Source organism: Mustelus asterias, chromosome 15, assembly GCF_964213995.1.
Source record: "Mustelus asterias chromosome 15, sMusAst1.hap1.1, whole genome shotgun sequence".
Lineage (NCBI taxonomy): Eukaryota > Metazoa > Chordata > Chondrichthyes > Carcharhiniformes > Triakidae > Mustelus > Mustelus asterias.
The window spans coordinates 69,685,436-69,702,944 of NC_135815.1; the positions used below are offsets into that span (position 1 = coordinate 69,685,436).

Here is a 17,509-nt window from a genome sequence, read left to right on the forward strand (position 1 = left end):
TATAGCCCCAGTCTACTCAGTCTCTCCTCATAAGTCAACCCTTGCAACTCCGGAATCAACCTAGTGAATCTTCTCTGCACCCCCTCCAGTGCCAGTATATCCTTTCCCAAGTAAGGAGGCCAAAACTGTACACAGTACTCCAGGTGTGGTCTCACCAGCACCTTATACAGCTGCAAGATAACCTCGCTGTTTTTAAACTCCATCCCTCTAGCAATGAAGGACAAAATTCCATTTGCCTTCTTAATTACCTGCTGCACTTGCAAACCAACTCCTTGAGATTCCTGCACAAGGACGCCCAAGTCCCTCTGCACAGCAGCATGCTGCAATTTTTTACCATTTAAATAATAGTCCATTTTGCTGTTATTCCTACCAAAATGGATGACCTCACATTTACCAACACTGTACTCTATCTGCCAGACCCTCGCCCACTCACTTAGACTAGGTAAGCGGGTGGCAGGTACAGAGAGGGCTTGAACAGAATCCATCTAGCTGTGGGCCTGCAGAGACCTGGTCTGAATGCCTGCAGAGAAAGGTGGATGTGGGGGCAGCAGGTGAGCAACCTGAGAGAAGATTTGGTTGACTGCCTGCTTTTGAGCTTTGTTTGGCATGCAATCTTGGGACTGACAAACTGGGACTGGCTGAGAACCCGACCCTAATAGGACCTTAACTCTCCTGACACTGATTTAAAGACTCTCCCTCTGTTTTGGTTTGATTGCACCAAAGCTTCAAAGGCCTTCTCAGAAGCATGAGCAGAATTGTAGAAAAAGCGTCATTTGACAAAAGCCACCCATGATTAAAAGGAAAAGAAATCGCAAGAACCAGTCAAACAAAAGTTGCAGAAAAGGTCCGAGAGTGCAACCAATGAAGTGAATAAGCTGAAGAGTTTGGTTCTGAGGAAAGAGGAAGCTGAACAGAAACTCCAGGCAAAAAACTGAAGATCACTGGAATCTCAGGAGGGGCAAAAGAAGAAATATCAGGCCCAGTTGAAAGACTTAAAATTTGAACTCTCAAAAGTCCGAGATGTTACCCAAACTGCAGCAGCAGGTGGCAGGGCTGAGTGAGCAGCTAGCTGTGAATGAAGGGAAACTCTTGAAGATACAGAAGGATCACTTGGCCTCTGAAACCAACCCAACCCAACCAACCTTCAGTCCAATATTTACTGGAAAGAATTGGAACTGTCTTCAACCAGACATGACCTGAAGGCTAAGGAGGAGTTGTTGTCCCTGGCTGTGGAGAACGAGAGAGAGAAGCTTGGGCAGCAAATGACAGATAAGCCCATTTCCAAAGACAAAGCAGTGCAAGATAAGGAAAATGAACTGAAGATCCCAATTAAATGCCTCGTGAAAGAAGGCTGTGAAAGTTTGAGTTGTTTAAAGTTCTGGGACAAATGTTATTTGGAAAGGTGTTTCTGGTTACAGAAACACATCATTCTGATGCTGGACAACTATATGTTTTAAAGGTGCTTAAAAAGGTTACATTATCAGTAAGAGACTGAGTTTGGACTAAAATAAAATATGACATGTTAATTAAAGTAAATCATCTGTTCATTGTCAAATTTCACTACACTTTCCAGACTGCAGGGGAGATCTACCTTCTACTGGATTTCCTCAGGGGAGGAGACTTTTTCATGCAACTATCCAAAGAGTTAAGTTCACTGAAGAGGATGTGAAGTTTTACCATACAAAGTTGACACTCGTTTATCATCATCTACACAGCTTGGCAATGCCTGCAGAGATCTAAAACCAGAAAATATTTTGCTGGATAAAGAGGATCACATTAAATTGACAGATTTTGGGTTGAGCAAAGAGTCCATCGATTACAAGAAGAAAGTTATTCATTCTGTGGTTCAGTGCAGTACATGGCATCAGAAGTAGTCAACCGAAGGGGTCACATGCAGAATGTTGACTGGTAGTCTTTTGGTTTCTCATGTTTGAGATACTTACAGACACCTAGCTCTTTCAAGGGAAGGATAGAAAGGAAACTATGACAATGATACTCAAACAAGCTAAGGCTTCACTTGGCCAGCAGAGAAACCAAGGACAAGGAGAAAACTCTGTTGCAGGCAGCGAAAGAGAAGGCTTTGAAAGAAGAGGAATTAGCAAAAGAAAAGCTCAGAAATGACAAGCTGCAAGGAACCAAGATGTCTCTGGACAAAGAATCCAACAAACTTACTGAAGATAGCACTGCAGTAAAGACTCAAAAGTGGAAAAAAACACATTTAAGAAAATAGAAGAGCAATTACTTGTAAATGAAGTAGATGTGCCATCTGAAGTAGTTAAAGACAAAAAAACCAAAGAACAAAATAAACGGCAGTATATTAAAGGTAGTATTATCACACCTCTCCGACTGGCAAAAACTATAAGCAGCTCTTATCGAGGCTAAAAAAACCCAAAAAATAAGATTGAAGAGTTGAAGAGCAAAGATGAAAGTAAAGCAAAGGAAGTTAAAGGAAAAGTGAAGCAGCCTGGTAGACAAAAGGAAGACCAAGGAAGAAGCAGAAGCAGATGCAGAAGTGTGTGTTAGCTCAGCAACTCAGACTCCCTGAATTATTGTAACGCACCACCATCTTTTAAGGACAGATCATTATGATCAATCACAGCAATGAAAACATACTTAAATCAAACACCATCACATCATGACAACTGAAGTTGGCAAAAGCTTTTAAACTTACCTGCCAAAAAGGTTCCCAACTCCACTGCAGGCTTCCCCCAAGGCTCACAAACCTAGTGTCGTTCCCATACCTTCAGGAGCCCATGTGCCTCTATGATAATAGCAACTTAAGTGGAAGCTGAACTTGTAGCAGGCATTTAAATAGTCAACCAGATGTCACTTCAAGTGAAAGTTGCGCTGTGAGCCAGCACATTTCCTGACCGTGCAAAAATGGCAAGGGCGGGAACTTGAGACATAAAAATGTAGTCTTGCACACCTCCCATCTCATCCTCCTGAAGCAGGTTGCTCAGTATCAAAGGAAAAAATTCAGCCCAAATTGTTCCAACATCTTTGCCATTTCATTGCCCCGTTATGATTTCTCCCGTGTCAGCCTGAAAGGGACCCATATTTACTTTTACTAAAGTATTCATTTTTATGCCTGTAGAAGCCTTTATAATCTGGTTTTATATTTCAGGCTACTTTATTGTCAGTCTATTTTATTCCTCTTTATCAATTTTTTTTGCCATCCTTTTCTGTATCTACAGTTCTTTCAAATCCTCAGGTTTAATACTATTCCCTCAGCCTTTGATTTTCACCAACAGGTATAAAGTATTTGCTATCTGTGTAGATGAGAACAGGGGTTGCAAAGTAACTGGGTGAACTGACCATAGCACCATGATGGAGGTGGCATTGTGGGAGTAAAAAGAAATTTGGTAGAAATCAGAGACAGTATAGTAAAGGGAATAAATATCATTCTCTGCGGCCACAACTGGGAGTTCCAAAGATCATGCTGCTTACCCAGTACCAGGGTTTATTCTAATTTCTATTTTACACACTGACTTGTACTAAACAGCGATTTATTTTTTTTACTGCTCACTGCCTCAAGCTGCCACTACAAGTATTGGAAGTGAAAATAAAAAAAGCAGCACTTCTTCCCCCACTGAACCCAATTCACAACTGCACTCAATTCCTGACTTTAGCACTCGGTTTATGCTAGTCAGTTCTAAAAACACCTTGTGCATAACAAACACTGTTTCTGACATAAAGCTTATGACTCACACTCAAGTTCCAACTGTTAAGTCAGCATCCTGCTCACAATAATTAACACCTACAGCTGAGTGCCAGTTAACTGCCTATATTTCTATAACTAAACAAGCCTGCATTTTATTTTACAGTTTTTAAAGCTGTACGCCAAATTCTAAATGTTCAATTTAATTTCAGTTTGAGAAATACCAGAGAATTCCCACTTGCACCAGAGGTAGGAAGAGGGACAGACAATTGGGCCCCTTAAGCTTAATGTGATCATAGCTCATTATTCTCATGTTATGACTTTTCACTGCAGTTGCCACCCTTGCAGTATTGGCCTGGGTGCCACGTAATGTTGGCACCATCTCCTGCAGACTGTGGGACTCCTCCAAACAGCTTTGCAATTGCTCGTATGTCTCTGAAACTCCCTCTTGCAGTCCCCAGCTCTGCTTCTGCATCCCCAGCAGCTTTGAGAGAACTTTTTCCAGTGGCCCGGCATCTCGTTGGGAGTCAGCTGTTTCCTTGGATCCGGCAGACCTATGCCTGCCTGATCCCTCGGACGTTTGCGGCTCCACCTGGGCATCAGCAGCTGTGTGGTGCTCACCCGTAGGTGACCCCGAAACCTGTCTGCTGATTCCACCCACCGCGGTGTGTCTCTACACTGGTAGCTGGCGTGGGTGAAGCCGTTGATGTATGGTCAGCGGTTTCTTTGGCACTTTCCTCCAAAATGCTGACGGGGACTGCTCAGGTGGGCCTGCGGGTGAAGCATCACTGTGGGGTGTCAGGGAATGAGTCGAGGTGGACATTCTGGGTGTGATGGGTGGAGCTGACGCAGTGACGAGACGGATGGACACTTACCGTTGAAGCTCAAATAAGGTCATTCATCTTCTTTCGGTATTGGATGCTGGTCCTCAGTGTCAGGCCGCGGGCACTGGTTGCAATGGAGTCCCTGCTCCTGGGTTCCCTTCCCTTCCAGCGGTAGAGGATGGTCCACCTCTCCACAACATCCAGAAGCCGTCCAAGCTCTCCCGCCGTAAACCACGGGGCTGGTCTGCGTGCTGCCATCTTCCTGGCATTACTGGCTGCGAGTGCAGGTTTACATGCAGCTCCCCTTTGTTAACAGCGCATAGCTGCGGCCACTTCAGGTGAGTCACATGCCTGGAGACTCCGTTACAGCATGTTTCACATGGAAGCTCTTTCTGTATTCTAAGTGCCAATGAATGGCGGTGTGGAGCACGGCAAAGAGACCTACGCGAATCACTCCATTATTCTCGCCATTATGACACTTAGAAATTGTTTGGAAGAACTCCAAATATTGATAAATATTGAGTCGATGCCCAATATCATAAGATGCCCTCATAAGAACAGAATATGGAGCTCGACTCATCGATCGACAGTTCCGACACGCCACAGCGAAAAACCGCACCAACCTCCTCAGAAGACAAACACGGGACATGGCGGACAGAGTACCCTTCGTCGTCCAGTACTTCCCCTGAGCAGAGAAGCTACGACATCTTCTCTGGAGCCTTCAACATGTCATTGATGAAGATGAACATCTCGCCAAGGCCATCCCCACACCTCCACTTCTTGCCTTCAAACAACCGCACAACCTCAAACAGACCATTGTCTGCCGCAAACTACCCAGCCTTCAGGAGAACAGTGACCACGACACCACACAACCCTGCCACAGCAACCTCTGCAAAACGTGCCGGATCATCGACATGGATGCCATCATCTCACGTGAGAACACCATCCACCAGGTACACGACCAGGTACACGGTACATACACTTGCAACTCGGCCAACGTTGTCTACCTGATATGCTGCAGGAAAGGATGTTCCGAGGCATGGTACATTGGGGAGACCATGCAGACGCTACGACAACGGATGAATGAACACTGCTCGACAATCACCAGGCAAGAGTGTTCTCTTCCTGTTGGGAACACTTCAGCGGTCACGGGCATTCGGCCTCTGATCTTCAGGTAAGCGTTCTTGAAGGCGGCCTTCACGACAGCGCCGAGTCGCTGAGCAGAGACTGATACCCAAGTTCCGCACACGAGGACGGCCTCAATCGCGATCATGGGTTCATGTCACACTATCTGTAACCCCCACGACTTGCCTGGGCTTGCAAAATCTCAGTAATTGTCCTGGCTGGAGACATCTCTTTAACCTGTGCTTAACACTCTCTCCACTCACATTGTCTCTACCTTTAAGACTTGATTACCTGTAAAGACTCGCATTCCAACCATTATTTTGTAAATTGAGTTTGTGTCTTTATATGCCCCGTTTGTGAACCGAACTCCCACTCACCTGATGAAGGGGCAGCGCTCCGAAAGCTAGTGGCTTGTGCTACCAAATAAACCTGTTGGACTTTAACCTGGTGTTGTGAGACTTCTTACAATATCATAAGTGCCAAAACAACTGCGGTTTTGGAAGTTGGTTTGTAATTATGAGTTGCCAGAGATGTTGATGTCAGATAATCGTCCAGTTTGTGTCAAAAGAACTTAAATATTTCTGAGTAAGGATGGAATCAAACACGCCCTGGTAGCACCAGATCACCAAGCGTCAAAAGGTGCTACTAGAAAGAAACGTACAAATTATGAAGGAGGTTTTTGTCGAAGCATTTACTGGTGAGAAGCTAGGTAGTAATTTTCACATTTGACAGTTTTTGTTCTATTTCAGAAGAACCCCACAGTCCGCATCAGGTTGTTGACTTTATGATTTTGCATTTGAACATGCTCCTATCTTGGCGGCAGGGTGGCACAGTGGCTAGCACTGTTGCCTCAAAGTGCAAGGGACCCAGGTTTGATTTCCAGCTTGGGTACTGTCTGTACGGATTATGCACGTTCTCCCCGTGTCTTCGTCGGTTTCTTTTGGGTGCTACTGTTTCCTCCCATAGTCCCAAAGACCTGCTGATTAGGTACATTGACCATGCTAAATTCTCCCTCAGTATACCCGAATAGGCTCCGGAGTGTGGCGACTAGGGGATTTTCACAGTAACTTCATTGCAGTGTTAATGTAAGCCGACTTGTGACGAATAAATAAAGCTTAACTCAGACAAGCTTTAGTTTGCTTCAATCTGACATCAATAGCAAGCAAGAAAAAAACAAGACAAAGTGAAGATGAGTCATGATACACCAGGCAAGAAACAAAGTTCAGTCAGAAGGTCAAGGTTAAAAACCTCTGAGGGAATAATTAGAAGGACGTGATTGGCATTGTTGTAAAGAAACTAAATGCATTCACATATCTAGTGAAGATAGGAGAGTGAATCGATCAGTATTGCTTAAAATCATTTTCTTGAAAGAGAAAACCTGATAAAGGGAATGAGAAACTTCCTTCAGTCCAAATAGAAAGTGCAAAAGAAACAAAAAAGTCAAAAAGAAACTAAAAGTTTGCTAATATTACAGACTCCAATGGGAGAGAAAAAGTGATGATGTAGAGATGCCGGCGTTGGACTGGGGTAAACACAGTAAGAAGTCTCACAACACCAGGTTATTTGTAGCAAACGCCACTAGCTTTCAGAACTGGCTGTTCCTTCGTCAGGTGGGTGGGAGTTCTGATCACAAACAGGGCATACAAAGACACAAACTCAATTTACATGAATAATGATTGGAATGTGAGTCTTTACAGCTAATCAAGTCTTAAAGGTACAGACAATGTGAGTGGAGAGAGCATTCAGCACAGGTTAAAGAGATGTGTATTGTTTCCAGACAGGAAAGTTCGTCAGGTGGGTGGGAGTTCTGATCACAAACAGGGTATAAAAGACACAAAACCTGGTTGTAATTTAGAGAGTGACTAAATTTTGATTTTTCTTAATGAGTGGGGATTGTATTTGTTTGAACAGTATTCCATTAGAATCTTGTTCTATTCGGAAATAGTTAATAGAAGGGATTTATTCGGTTTAATCGTTTAGTTAATTTGTTCAGTGGTAGTTAGATAAATAAGTTGTTACGTGTTGATTTAGAGCGAGTGTAAGGGATTTATTTTGCATCAACATTGGTGCAACTAGGGAAGATGTTCGACTGAAAGGGTTTCAGGAGTTAGGGTCCAAAATAAAACCCTGAAACTCAGGTAATAATCTCTGAATTGTTACAAAGGCCTTGCATCAGCTGGCATAGGTTTGAGCTCATTAGGTAATTAAATGCATATTTCAAAGATGGGTAACAAGGGGTGTCTATTCCTGGTACCAGTACTGCAAAAAAAAGGGAGCAGTCCCATTGGGACGTGCTCCAATTAAACTGGGATCAGTGTCATGGTGAATTGTATAACTGGTGCAATAGATAGGGCTTTTAAATTAGGAGAGTCAGTTGGGGGTTTGGCACGAGTGGAGGGTTCAGCTGAAGAGAAATTTCGAAATTTAAAGAAAAGTGGAGACAACAGAGTATGATTCAGGTAAAGGCAAACAGAGTGGGACAAGAAGGGACAGAGATTTTAATAGTAATGGTGCATCAGCAAATAAGATCCATGCAAACCATATCAGTAAAAAGAACATTAAAGGCTTTTTATCTGAAAACATAAAATGTTTGTAATAAGATAGGTGAACGAGTACCACAAATAGAGTTAAATAGTTTAGAACCGATCCCCATTACACAGACATGGGCTGTGATTTTCCGGTCCCATCATGGCGGGTCCCCCTGCGGGTAATTCGGCAGCCAGCCAAAATTCCTTCGACTCTCTGTGGGACTGGACGATCCTGGCAGTGGGTGGGGCTGAAAATTACGAAGTAATGAAGATTGGGATATAAATATTTTACGGCATACATTTCAAAAGGGCTGAAAAGACAAAAAAGGAGGAAGAATGGTCCTGATAATAAAGAATGATGCAACGGCAGTAGAGAGAAAGGACCTTGGCTCAGAAGATCAGTATGGGTGGAGAATAATCGTAGAATCATAGAAACCCTACAGCACAGAAAGAGGCCATTCGGCCCATCGAGTCTGCACCGGCCACAATCCCACCCACGCCCTACCCCATATCCCTACATATTTATCCACTAATCCCTCTAACCTACGCATCTCAGGACACCAAGGGCAAATTTAGCATGGCCAATCAACCTAACCCCCCGCAAATCTTTAGACTGTGGGAGGAAACCGGAGCACCAGGAGGAAACCCATACAAACACGAGGAGAATGTGCAAACTCCACACAGACAGTGACCCAAGCCGGGAATCGAACCCAGGTCCCTGGAGCTGTGAAGCAGCAGTGCTAACCACTGTGCTACCGTACCGCCCAATAATAAGTCAAAAATGCCAGCAGGAGCAGTTTATTGACTGTTCATAGAAAGCCACAGCACAAACAGGCCCTTCGGCCCACAAGTTGCGCCGATCACATCCCCACCTCTAGGCCTATCTATAGCCCTCAATCCCATTAAATCCCATGTACTCATCCAGAAGTCTCTTAAAAGACCCCAACGAGTTTGCCTCCACCACCACCGACGTCAGCCGATTCCACTCACCCACCACCCTCTGAGTGAAAAACTTACCCCTGACATCTCCTCTGTACCTACCCCCCAGCACCTTAAACCTGTGTCCTCTCGTAGCAACCATTTCAGCCCTTGGAAATAGCCTCTGAGAGTCTACCCTATCCAGACCTCTCAACATCTTGTAAACCTCTATCAGGTCACCTCTCATCCTTCGTCTCTCCAGGGAGAAGAGACCAAGCTCCCTCAACCTATCCTCATAAGGCATGCCCCCCAATCCAGGCAACATCCTTGTAAATCTCCTCTGCACCCTTTCAATGGCTTCAACATCTTTCCTGTAATGAGGTGACCAGAACTGCGCGCAGTACTCCAAGTAATGTTCAACAGAGCATTGAGCAAGGAATAAATAGAACTTGTAGAAAAGGTAAGTAATGTACTTGAACTAGTCTAGCAACCAGCAAAAAAAATGTTCTAATAAAATTAGAGTACAATCTTAAAACAGCTGAGTACAATCTCTCTCATTTACTTTGTAAAAAATAATTAGTTGGTCTATATTTTTCTTGGTTTTTAGAATACTTTTAATAGTTATATTAGTATTTTATTTTGCTAATTCATGGCTGGTAAAACATGCTCAAGCACGATTCGTCATGGCTAAGGTCCACAAGTTGCTGACATCACGTGGGACAACTTTAATCTCTCAATGCATGAGGACAGCAAGGTGCACATAGTGCAGCAGATCCTGGTGACTGAATCAACAGACTACTGGTCCTCGGAGGCAGTACAGTGGATCAATGAGTGTTACCAGTCAAAAATCCTTATGATCACAGGTAAATCTCAAAGATGAGGCGATAGATTCTTCCTTAGATGGGGCAGCCAGATCTTTAAATCTCAGCATTTGTTCTTGTATTGAAAACATGCTGCACATTTGCCTAGAAATTCCATAATAATTGGATGTCTAAATTTAAAATGCATTCTGAAGTCACATGCATCAGATTTCCTTTAGTTATTCATTCATGGGACATGGATGTTGCTGACTGACCAGCATTTATTGCCCATCTCTAGTTGCTTGAGAAGATGGTGGTGAGCTGCCTTCTTGAATCGCTGCAGTCCATGTTCTGCGGTTGACCCAGAATGCCTTTGTTCTCATCCTCTGTCAGAAAATCAAGAGTTATTTGCGTAGCAGTGCAAGAATCAGGTTGCCAAAGGTTATCAACACTGCTGTCAAAGCAGACAGCAGCGGTGACTATGTCTCCCGCACAGAACTGATGAGAGTGGAAAGGGCACCGGAAAACGTAAATATAACTCGTCCAGAAGGCCGCTGCCCTCGAATTGACATGTATGCCCAAGCCGTCAGGAGGTGCGTCAACACCAAATTCATCAGCCGCACTCACAAGACAGCCCCGAACATCACCCAAGTACAACGCAATGCCATTCGCGCTCTCAAGACCAACCGCAACATTGTCATCAAACCAGCAGACAAAGGAGGGACCATCGTCATACTGAACAGAAGGCATTACTGCAGAGAAGTGTACCGACAACTGAACAACGAGGATCACTACAGACAGTTACCCGCAGATCCGACCAAAGAACACACCCGTCAACTTAACAGACTGATCAAGACCTTTGATCCGGACCTTCAGAGCACCCTCCGTGCTCTCATCCCACCTACTCCCCGCGTTGGAGATCTCTACTGCCTCCCGAAGATACACAAGGCAAACACACCCGGCCATCCCATTGTATCGGGCAATGGGACCCTGTGCAAGAACCTCTCCGGCTACGTCGAGGGCATCCTGAAACCCATTGTACAAAGAACCCCCAGTTTTTGTCACGACACTGCGGACTTCCTACAGAAACACAGCATACATGGAGCAGTTGAACCAGGAGCACTCCTCGTCACAATGGATGTCTCGGCGCTCTACACCAGCATCCCCCACGACGATGGCATTGCTGCAACTGCCTCAGTACTCAACACTGACAACTGCCAATCTCCAGATGCAATTTTACAACTCATCCGCTTCATCCTGGACCACAATGTCTTCACCTTCAACAACCAGTTCTTCATCCAGACACATGAACAGCCATGGGGACCAAATTCGCACCTCAATGTGCCAACATCTTCATGCATAGGTTCGAACAAGACCTCTTCACCACACAGGACCTTCAACCGATGCTATACACGGGATACATCGATGACATTTTCTTCCTTTGAACTCATGGTGAACAATCACTGAAACAACTATACGATGACATCAACAAGTTCCATCCCACCATCAGACTCACCATGGACTACTCCCCGGAAATCGGTTGCATTCTTGGACACACGCGTCTCCATCAAGGACGGTCACCTCAGCACTTCACTGAACTGCAAGCCCACGGATAACCTCACGATGCTCCACTTCTCCAGCTTCCACTCTAAACACGTTAAAGAAGCCATCCCCTACGGACAAGCCCTCCGTATACACAGGATCTGCTCAGATGAGGAGAATTGCAACAGACACCTCCAGACGCTGAAAGATGCTCTCATAAGAACAGGATATGGAGCTCGACTCATCGATCGACAGTTCCAACTTGCCACAGCGAAAAACCGCACCAACCTCCTCGAAGACAAACACAGGACACGGCAGACAGAGTACCCTTCGTCGTCCAGTACTTCCCCGGAGCAGAGAAGCTACGACATCTTCTCCGAGCCTTCAACATGTCATTGATGAAGATGAACATCTCGCCAAGGCCATCCCCACACCCCCACTTCTTGCCTTCAAACAACCGCACAACCTCAAACAGACCATTGTCTAGTAAGAAGTTTAACAACACCAGGTTAAAGTCCAACAGGTTTATTTGGTAGCAAAAGCCACACAAGCTTTCGAGGCTCTGAGCCCCTTCTTCAGGTGAGTGGGAATTCTGTTCACAAACAGAACTTATAAAGACACAGACTCAATTTACATGAATAATGGTTGGAATGCGAATACTTACAACTAATCCAGTCTTTAAGAAACAAAACAATGGGAGTGGAGAGAGCATCAAGACAGGCTAAAAAGATGTGTATTGTCTCCAGACAAGACAGCCAGTGAAACTCTGCAGGTCCGCGCAACTGTGGGAGTTACAAATAGTGTGACATAAACCCAATATCCCGGTTGAGGCCGTCCTTGTGTGTGCGGAACTTGGCTATCAGTTTCTGCTCAGCGACTCTGCGCTGTCGTGTGTCGCGAAGGCCGCCTTGGAGAACGCTTACCCGAATATCAGAGGCCGAATGCCCGTGACCGCTGAAGTGCTCCCCAACAGGAAGAGAACAGTCTTGCCTGGTGATTGTCGAGCGGTGTGATAAACTATGCAGACGCTGCGACAACGGATGAATGAACACCGCTCGACAATCACCAGGCAAGACTGTTCTCTTCCTGTTGGGGAGCACTTCAACGGTCACGGGCATTCGGCCTCTGATATTCGGGTAAGCGTTCTCCAAGGCAGCCTTCGCGACACACGACAGCGCAGAGTCGCTGAGCAGAAACTGATAGCCAAGTTCCGCACACACAAGGACGGCCTCAACCGGGATATTGGGTTTATGTCACACTATTTGTAACTCCCACAGTTGCGTGGACCTGCAGAGTTTCACTGGCTGTCTTGTCTGGAGACAATACACATCTTTTTAGCCTGTCTTGATGCTCTCTCCACTCCCATTGTTTTGTTTCTTAAAGACTGGATTAGTTGTAAGTATTCGCATTCCAACCATTATTCATGTAAATTGAGTCTGTGTCTTTATAAGTTCTGTTTGTGAACAGAATTCCCACTCACCTGAAGAAGGGGCTCAGAGCCTCGAAAGCTTGTGTGGCTTTTGCTACCAAATAAACCTGTTGGACTTTAACCTGGTGTTGTTAAACTTCTTACTGTGTTTACCCCAGTCCAACGCCGGCATCTCCACATCATGCAGCAAACTACCCAGCCTTCAGGAGAACAGTGACCACAACACCACACAACCCTGCCACAGCAACCTCTGCAAAACGTGCCGGATCATCGACATGGATGCCATCATCTCACGTGAGAACACCATCCACCAGGTACACAGTACATACACTTGAAACTTGGCCAACATGTCTACCTGATACGCTGCAGGAAAGGATATCCCGAGGCATGGTACATTGGGGAGACCACGCAGTCGCTACAACAACGGATGAATGAACACTGCTCGACAATCACCAGGCAAGAGTGTTCTCTTCCTGTTGGGGAACACTTCAGCGGTCACGGGCATTCGGCCTCTGATCTTCGGGTAAGCGTTCTCCAAGGCGGCCTTCACGATACACGACAACGCAGAGTCGCTGAGCAGAGACTGATAGCCAAGTCCCGCACACGAGGACAGCCTCAACCGGGATCTTGGGTTCATGTCACACGATCTGTAACCCCCACGACTTGCCTGGGCTTGCAAAATGTCACTAACTGTCCTGGCTGGAGACAATACACATCTCTTTAACCTGTGCTTAACCCTCTCTCCACTCACATTGTCTGTACCTTTAAGACTTGATTACCTGTAAAGACTCGCATTCCAACCATTATTTTGTAAATCGAGTTTGTGTCTTTATATTCCCTGTTTGTGAACTGAAATCCCACTCACCTGATGAAGGAGCAGCGCTCCGAAAGCTAGTGGCTTTTGCTACCAAATAAATCTGTTGGACTTTAACCTGGTGTTGTGGGACTTCTTACAATGTAAATACAGCCAGAATATGCGATCGCTACACACCTTGATTCTCATTTGCAAATTATCTTGAGTGCTAAAATGAAAGCATCTAATGCATGTGACTTCACCTTTTTTCAATGCCTATTTCTCCTATCTGGAGAACAAAAAGGCTGCTCGATCAAAGGAGGCCTGGAACTGTCTGTAATCATCCTCAACAAGAGGATGGCAAAAAGGGACGATGAGGATTGTACAATTCAAAAGCTTACACTGGCTTCCTGATTCCAAAAGCAGGTGGGCAGTGCAGGCTGACAGTGCCAAGGTCTCAGGCTGGCAGTGCCAGGTTGGCACTGCTCAAGGGGCACTGCTCCCCCTGCCACCGACCACCTTGGGGGCCTCAGTCGCCTCTGGTCCACCAGTGAGGCCACCATATCAAGTCTCCGTTGATGGGTACCAACCGTGATCCTCGCCAGTGAGGACCTTCACCGGCGAGGCCATTAAGGCAAGTGAACCCGGACAATTGCGTTTCGGGATCACTAATTATATGTAAATTCAATTTTAAATATTAAAATCAGCCTCACGTCCTTCACGGGCGCAAGGCTGATCATGCCAGAAATCTGCGGTCGGTATGATCGCGAGAGGCGAGACCCCAGGCACAAACCTGGTTCTTCACCTCTTGCGCGACCATACCAGCTCGCCCTGCCCATCGACCGGCAGGACGAACCAGGAAGATCGCCCCCAAAGGCTTTTACTCTATTAAACTTAGCAGGTTCCAAAGCTGTCAAAAAAATTGAGTCATTTGTCTTCCAGAGAGAAAAGGTAAAAGATGATCCTTAAATATTTTGAGAAAATTTCCCTCCCAGTAAAAAAAAACTTAATCCTTGATCAACATACATTCAATTCTATGAACCAGAAAGCAGATGAGTCAATACAATTTTACACAGGGCCCCTCCTAAACATACTGGCAAAGAAATGTCCAGCTGCAGCAGCTGCTGCAAGAAAAAGACAATATTTCAAGCAGCTATCAATATCTGTATATTAAATGAACAATCAGAAACGAAGCAGAAATTTTAGGCAAGAAACCAAAGTATTCACAGTACAGGGAACAGGCATCCTGTTCCAACTGCAGCAACCAAACCACCAACACCCCCCCCCCCCCCCCACCCCCCTCTGAACAGAACAGCTTGTTTTGCATACGATAAGAGATTCAACAAATGCAGGAAATGGAACCACTTCGTTAAATGCTGTAGATCCAAACCACAGTAGCCCTCCCCTGCCACCAGCCACTTGGCAGCAGCTCAATCCGTCAGAAGTAGGAGCGTCAGTAACATGAATGAATTGGAGCTCAACCAAAGCAGAGAAGCAATAGAGATTCAACTAACACTCTATTGCGACTGTATTGACAACACCACAGGAAAGAGTAAGTTACGCCAAACTTAAAGTCAAGATTTATGTAGCTGTTGACCTTAGAAATAAAGTGCCTTCATTAGAAGTCCTTGATGTTGGTGATTTGAGGAATCCACAGCATTCTACACAGAGTATTAGGTTTTTTCTATGTACATTTCATATTTTGTACACTTTTATGTGGGTTAACTAAAATGATCTCAAGAACCTAAAGGCAGCACAATGGTGATATAAACTCTTAGAACATAGAAAAGCTACAGCACAAACAGGCCCTTCGGCCCACAAGTTGCGCCGAGCATGTCCCTACCTACTAGGCTTACCTATAACCCTCTATCTTACTAACTTCCATGAACTTATCCAAAAGTCTCTTAAAAGACCCTACCAGCAGCCAATTCCATGCACCCACCACCCTCTGAATGAAAAACTTACCCCTAACATCTGCTCTGTACCTACTCCCCAGCACCCTAAACCTGTGACCTCTTGTGGCAGCCATTTCTGCCCTGGGTAAAAGCCTCTGAGAATCCACTCTATCAATACCTCTCAACATCTTATACACCTCTATCAAGTCACCTCTCATCCTTCGCCTCTCCAAGGAGAAAAGACCTAGCTCTCTCAACCTATCCTCATAAGGCATGCCACCTAATCCAGACAACATCCTTGTAAATCTCCTCTATGGCTTCCCCATCCTTTCTGTAATGAGGCGACCAGAACTGGGCACAGTACTCCAGGTGGGGTCTGACCAGGGTCCTATACAGCTGCAGCATTATCTCCCGATTTCTAAACTCAATTCCTCTATTGATGAAGGCCAGCATTCCATACGCCTTCTTAACCACAGCCTCTACCTGCGACGCTGCTTTGAGCGTCCTATGAACCTGGACTCCAAGATCCTTCTGATCTTCCACACTGCCAAGCGTCTTACCCTTAATATTATATTCTTGACAATACAATCATCTAGTTTTACTGTATTGTTAATCAACTATACCAGAAATAAATCATACCTTAAATGAACATCGAGCCATATTGTTTGAGAATCTTAGTTCATTTTCTTTGATCTTTATTTCATTTTTTAAAGTATCTGCATTAGTCCATTATTCCTATAATTATTACCAAACATCTGCCCATAGAAATGATATGGCTTAAGTGTTCACTTGGGAATTTTATGTAAAATTGGTATGGATAGGCATTAATTGACAACCGCTCTCAATGTTTTAGTACGGAAAGAGTAGAGTTCACGGCAACTCAATCCTTAACATAGTGAGTCACAAAAGGAAAAAGATGACTAAAAGCTGGGTTCTTTTCCTCCATAGGTAAAGGCCTCAAACTTCATACATTCAATGTATTCTAGAATACATAATAGGGCGGCACGGTAGCACAGTGGTTAGCACTGCTGCTTCACAGCTCCAGGGTCCCGGGTTCGATTCCCGGCTCGGGTCACTGTCTGTGTGGAGTTTGCACATTCTCCTCGTGTCTGCGTGGGTTTCCTCCGGGTGCTCCGGTTTCCTCCCACAGTCCAAAGATGTGCGGGTTAGGTTGATTGGCCAGGGTAAAAAATTGTCCCTTAGAGTCCTGGGATGTGTAGGTTAGAGGGATTAGCGGGTAAAATATGTGGGGGTAGGGCCTGGGTGGGATTGTGGTCGGTGCAGACTCGATGGGCCGAATGGCCTCCTTCTGCACTGTAGGGTTTCTATGTTTCTTTCTATGTAGAACAAAGATATTCTGTAAGAAAATAAATTGTCAAACCTCGACCGTTGAGTCAGACACATGTCTGAGTTCATTTATGTTAAATATGCTATTAATTACAAGTATAATTCACAGTTTTGCAACTTCAACTGAAAAGGAATGAACAGAGTTTCTTAAGATTGTTTTTGGTGGACAGTTAGGGCTTCAGCTAGCCCTCTGAAAGAAGTTCACTTAAATCACCAAAGTACACATTTATTTGAAATCGTTGTTAATTTAATGGAAACAATGACACATTTAATTAAGTAAGTGGGCTCACAACTCCCATAAAATACCAGACAGGACTGAGTATCAACAATGCAAGCATCTGATAGCACACTTTCAGGGTCTTGCTGTTCTAATTTATGTATGCAATCTATTGCTAAACCATCTCAAAAACACCAATCAAAATTTCACCACTTTAATTGTGTACAAAATGTTTATAGCGAAGACTGTTCACCTCTGTATATAAGCTGTTCATTAGAAGTCCCTCAAGATTAATGCCTCTACAATATGCACTACTACTAAGAGTAAACAATAACAAAAGAAAATTCACATCCAGCCAACGGTTAAGCAGAAACATTTTGTGACAATAAGTAGATACTTACATGAGGAACAAAACATTATGCAAAATATGCTT

At 44.7% G+C, this 17,509-nt stretch overlaps 1 pseudogene; it reads left to right on the forward strand.

The window, feature by feature from the left end:
* Positions 1-1,387: 1,387 nt before the first annotated feature.
* Positions 1,388-4,285, forward strand: LOC144504733 (ribosomal protein S6 kinase alpha-3 pseudogene; annotated as a pseudogene).
* Positions 4,286-17,509: the final 13,224 nt, after the last annotated feature.